We start from the raw sequence: 6,000 nt of genomic DNA, 5'->3' as shown, positions 1-6,000 counted from the left end.
CCAGCAAGCACTGACTGCTCAGGAGATGGTAGTGTTCAGCACTGATTGTTGTTATTACTGGATCTCTAACTTTATTCATAATATAAATGTGATAATGAAAGGAGAGATTAGCCATCCATGGACTAATCAACTTCTTAATAAACCCACTGTGACTACAGTGTGAGTGTGTAGTTCTCTGTGTGTGTTTCTCAGCTGTCTGAAGCTGTGTCCACATCTGGTGACTGGTATCATCGTCTCTCTAAGGAGCAAACAGCTAAGAAACATCTGGAAGAACAGATCTCTGTTCTCAGCAGGTCACACACAACACACACACCACACACACACACACACCACACACACACACACACACACACACACGTTTGATACACTGTTTTTATAAATGTGTCCTAAAATCTCTAAATGTCCTTATTAGTAGATCTATGTCTAATAAAACACATTATTATTCATCATATTCATTTCATTACATTTTAAAAATAGGACTACTTTACAGTGTGAGAGCCTGTGTTCCTCCATCTTGAAATCATGTGATTGATGATGTCACACGGCCCCACTGCCTGTAAACATCTCATTGTTTTCTATTAGAGTAAAACATTCATTTAGATCATTTAACAGTTTTAGATCATTTAACAGTTTTAGATCATTTAACAGTTTTAGATCATTTAGCAGCTTTTTCAGCCACAATAACAACTTGTGCTAATTTTGGTTGCTCTAAAACTAGGAAAAGTTAAAGATGTCGATGTAAACCTCTTGTTTACAGAAAGAGGATAAAAACTGCGACAGTTCCAACTCAGAGGTTTGGTAGTAGACAATGAAGCAGAGAAGAACAGCTCTCCTAAGGGACCTTTACTCTCCCTTAAACAGTGAGCTGACACGCTCTGGTGGCTGTAGTTAGCGAGTAAATCATGGACTGTTGAAGGACTCCCACCCAAAAGTTTTGTGTGTCTTCAACAGTGTGTGATTTACTCTCTAACTGTAGCCACCAGAGCGTGTCAGCGCACTGACTGCTGCTCTATTTATATTGTAGTTTCTAATGTTGTCACACTGTTTTTTAGTTATTTTTTTCACGTAACCCCTAAGGCAATTTGAGTACCCCTGGGGGTACCCATACCTCACTTTGGGAACCTAGAAACTAGAAGAAGGATACTGACAGCCCTCTCCGTAGCTGCTTATTCTCTTCCAACCTGGCAACTCACACTCTTCACAACCAGTGCTCACTATTCATCTGATATTCCATGTGAAACAAGAACAAAAAGACTTGTTTAAAAAAGTAACTGTCTAATGATGGTGGTGACTTGTGACTGAATAATTGTAATGACCTGTTTCTGTTCCAGTGAACAAACTAAGCTGCAGTCCCAGCTTCAGGTAGCAGAGGAGAAGAGTCGGATAGAAAAGGATCAGCTCAGGAACAGCTTTCAACATCTCAGCTCTGAAAAAACCTCCATCACACTGGAAAACCAACAGCTCCAGGTACTTTTCCCTTAGTGACATCACAACACATGTATTAACCACCAACCTATACAGTTTCATGCAAACACACAAATGTAGTCACTCATAGTCACACTGCAGCTCCAGCTGTGGAGGAGCATCATCAGGTCCATGGAGAAGAGAGAAGCAACATGGAAAGTCCCCAAAGAGATTCCTTGGAAAGAGTTTATTTGCTGTGTGGGAAACACAAAAATATTCACAAATATATCCACAATTTGCACGTGTTTTATAATGTGTGTGTATTTATCATGAATTATCATGTGTAAAGTGCTCCAGTGTATTTGGTTTGGTTTTTAGAAATGATCCTGTTTTTAATGATATTAACGTAGTCCTTAGGGAGATGTATTTTAATGTCGCTGACTGTAACGTGTTTTTTAGGTAAACTGACGTCATGTGAAGATCAGATCAGGGAACTACACTTTGAAGCTGGTCAGCTGAAGTCATCTATCAAAAAAAATGAAAACCAAGTGGAAAAATACAAGAGGAAGGTACTGTACAAGATATTTATATTAATACAACACACAAATATGTATGTGCTTTTTAATACATTTTTAATTTATTTTCTGTTATAAACTTTATCAGATTAGTGAGTTTTCAATTAAATGTATAATTTAGTTCCCTACGTCAGACTTGTAATGTCAGGATATAGTTTAGAAGCAAAGCTCAGAAAAACTTTGCTCAATTCTTCATAGAATAATTCTAATCTGAGAATTGAAAGGTTTCTGTTTTAAAACGACACATTAGGAATTCAGATTGTGTTCAGTATTTTTAATAAACAAAGGACATTTTATTTGAGTAATTTTTCCAGCAAGTTAATTTTGACTTTTTTTCTTTTCTGAAATAATAAAGGTTTCATTATTCAGACAACATTTTTCAGGAAATTGACTTTGATCTCCTGACATGTTTTGAGATCAAAGAAGTCATCGAGATCAGGAGGCGGAGCTTCAACATTAACAGGGATGAGGGAACATTTTTACGCTCCCACACCTGGGACTCTCTTCACCAGAGAACATCATGCGACGGTTTTGTCAGGCTGGCCACGCCCAGAAAGAACTCTTAAGGACACATGAAAGTGATCAGCAGATGCCTCTGAGGAAGACTCACAGTTGGCAGTAGAAGCTGTGTCAGGAGATCAAGTAAATTTTCTGAAAAAGTTATCTGAATAAATGAAACCTAAACCAAATGTTTTTATTGAGGTGTAAAATAAGGGTCTTGTGGATCTTCTTCTACTTTACCTTCAAATATTTTATATATAGTGTTAAAATTCTGTTAGTTTTGACGATTACTTACATTTTATTTGAATTAAATAAAAACAAACAAGCACTCAGTTAGTGATGGATGTTGTTTGTGTTAGGCACATCAGATACAGTATGTGCTAACGTACTAGTGTGCTAGGATTGTTACCGTTTCATATCCAGATGCTCCTCCTCCACCATGTGTGCAGGTGCAGCAGGTCCGTCTGGAGGCTGAGGAGAACTTTCTAAAGCTGAGGAGACTCAGAAGGAGGTCAGGAGGTGAACGTGTGTTTCCAGAGAGAGAAGGAGCAGCTGATGGAACGTCTCAGAGAGATGGAGGTGTTTCCTGACAGAGTGAAACATACAGAGGAGCAGCTCAGAGAAGCTCAGGAGAAAACCAGAGTCCATGAGAGGAGAAGCACTGAGAGCTGTGCTGCTCTGACTGTAGTCAGACACAAGGTACACAACTAGGTATCTAAACCATTAAACTAGGTATCTAAACCAGTAAACTAGGTATCTAAACCATTAAACTAGGTATCTAAACCATTAAACTAGGTATCTAAACCAGTAAACTAGGTATCTAAACCATTAAACTAGGTATCTAAACCATTAAACTAGGTATCTAAACCATTAAACTAGGTATCTAAACCAGTAAACTAGGTATCTAAACCATTAAACTAGGTATCTAAATCATTAAACTAGGTATCTAAACCATTAAACTAGGTATCTAAACCAGTAAACTAGGTATCTAAACCAGTAAACTAGGTATCTAAATCATTAAACTAGGTATCTAAACCAGTAAACTAGGTATCTAAACCATTACTTATTATCAAACCCTCATTATTTGTGGTAATAGTACATCCATAAATCTATAATAATAACGTGCTTATAGCTAAAGTAACTACAGTAAACCACACCCTGTCCTGGGTCACATGTTATAATATTACTGCTATGCTGTGTTGTATAATGAGGTCATATCATCATAATACAGAGGAAACATGACCTCATTCATGCTTTTTTTTAAAGTTTTCTATCATGAATTCTTCTAATGTGATATTTATTGTCTAAAGCGTGAGGACTGAGGCTGATATAAACGTCTCCAGGATCTTTGTTGTGTAGTTGTTTTCAGTGCACCACAGGGGGGCAGATGTCTCCTTCTCAGCAGCTGATCCTTCAGAGCTTAGTTTAAAAGAGGTCCTTTAAGTCCACTTTTCACATCTTCAGAAACAACATCTTTGTTTTGCTCCACCTCAGATATGAAGGTGATGATTTTCAACTTGGAAAATATTCTTTCTTGTTTGGCCTCAGTGGGCGGGGCCTCAGACACAGGAGGGTGTGACATGTTGATAATGATTAAATTCAACACCTAACTATTGGTGCGCTGTGATTGGTCAGATTGTTTATAAATCCCACGGTAGTAGGACCAAACTCTCTGTGTTTGTGCAGGTGGAACAACAAGGCTCTGAGCTGGAGATGTTTCAGCAGAAGAACCTCTGAGCTGCAGATGGAGAACAAATATCTAAAGGAGAAAATCTTCAACTTAGAAAGGTGAGAGTGCTTCATAGAGAGGTTCTCTAACATGTTTAATGTGACTGTTGTGTTGTTTATCATAGAACACTGGGTGGAATGAAGGTGGAGAACTTATCTCAAACTGTGTGTGAGAAAGAATCCAGTGTGTGTCGTCTTCAGCAGCAGATAAACGACAGGACACGTGAGTGCAGTGTCCTGTCAGCACAGCTACAACAAGCTCTGGAGGACACACAACGACAGGTCACATATTCATTATTACACTTTACCACAAAAAATATGACTTCATAATTTACTGGTTTTTTTACCTCTTCCAAAAAAAGCACTAAATTATGATGGTGTATTAGTTATTATTATTATTATTAACTATGAGATTAGTTGTAATATTCAAGAATAAAGTTGTAATTTTATGAGAATAGAGTTGTAATTTAAGAAAATCATAATTTTATGAGATTAAAGTCGTAATATTTCAAGATTTTAAGTTGTAACGTTTCGAGATTAAAGTCATATTTTAATGAAATCATAAATTTATCAAGAAAATCACAATTTTATGAGATTAAAGTTGTAATATTTCAAGAATAAAATTGTAATTTAATGATTCAAAATAATAATATTTTGAGATTAAAGTTGAAGTTTTATGAGAAATTGTAATTTTATGAGCGCTATGTTATTACTTATTAAAATGTTTAAGATATGACTTTATTCTCACAATATTCTGACTGTAATCTCACAGTGCTCATATTTCTTTTATTTTAATGTGTCCCTAATACACTGTCATACTAAATAAACCAACCAGGAGCAGAGTGTGTTATGTAAATGAATAATTCATAATCTATGGTGTGTGTGGTGCAGGTGGACGGTAGAATCCACAGGGTTTTATCTAAAGAAAGAACGTCTCAATCCAAAGCTTTAGATTTACAAAGACAAGTCATCAGTGCCCAAACTGAGCTGAGTCGACTACAGCAAAGCAAGGAAGAAGTAAGTCTATATTTTATTATTATCACAACACGACCAAATTACACTAAGAAATATAAAAATGCAACACTTTAGGTTTTGCTCCCATTTTTCACGAGTTGATCTCAAACTTCTTCTTGTGCTCAGAAAGCCTCAGATACTGTTTACACATGTGTTAGTTACACCAGGTTAAAGTAAATTATTATTATAATTGAGTAAATGATCAAAAATGATATTGTCTATATACTATAAGTACTGTCAATTTATCTGAAAAACCTTTGGAGTCAGTTTATAGTAGATAAATAATTATTATTAAACTAATGTGGTGGACGTTCCTACAGTCAACATGACAATGACACACTGTATTAATAATTAACTGCACACGTTAGTGGCGTTATAATAACTAACTTGTGCAATGATCATAATGTACATAGAAAATGTTTTAGATCATTAAAACACTAAAATGTTTCACTGACATTGTTGTCCAGTATACATGTCTATTGTCTCCAGAAGCTCAGTGTGATTTATATTTATATTTATATTTATATTTATATTTATATTCAGATGGAGCGTCATTTCCAGATGAAGCTGCGTAACGTGAAGGAGAGACTGGACCAGTCTGACTCTACCAACCACAGTCTACACAACTATGTAGACTTTCTAAAAACCTCCTATGGAAACGTGTTTGGTGCTTCTATGTTTACTAGATGATTAGTTATGAATTATACCAGCTCATATCTGTTTAAAACATTGATTCCTCTCTCTTACCCTAACGTGTCCTATTTCTATTGTTGGACCA

General features: G+C 36.1%; 1 pseudogene; it reads left to right on the top strand.

Moving 5' to 3' along the window:
• Positions 1 to 5,928, top strand: part of LOC114470137 (outer dense fiber protein 2-like) — a 9,090-nt pseudogene extending 3,162 nt beyond the window's left edge.
• Positions 5,929 to 6,000: the final 72 nt, after the last annotated feature.

Source organism: Gouania willdenowi, chromosome 9 (genome assembly GCF_900634775.1).
Source record: "Gouania willdenowi chromosome 9, fGouWil2.1, whole genome shotgun sequence".
Classification (NCBI taxonomy): Eukaryota; Metazoa; Chordata; class Actinopteri; order Blenniiformes; family Gobiesocidae; genus Gouania; species Gouania willdenowi.
This window is presented reverse-complemented; position numbering and strand designations above follow the sequence as displayed.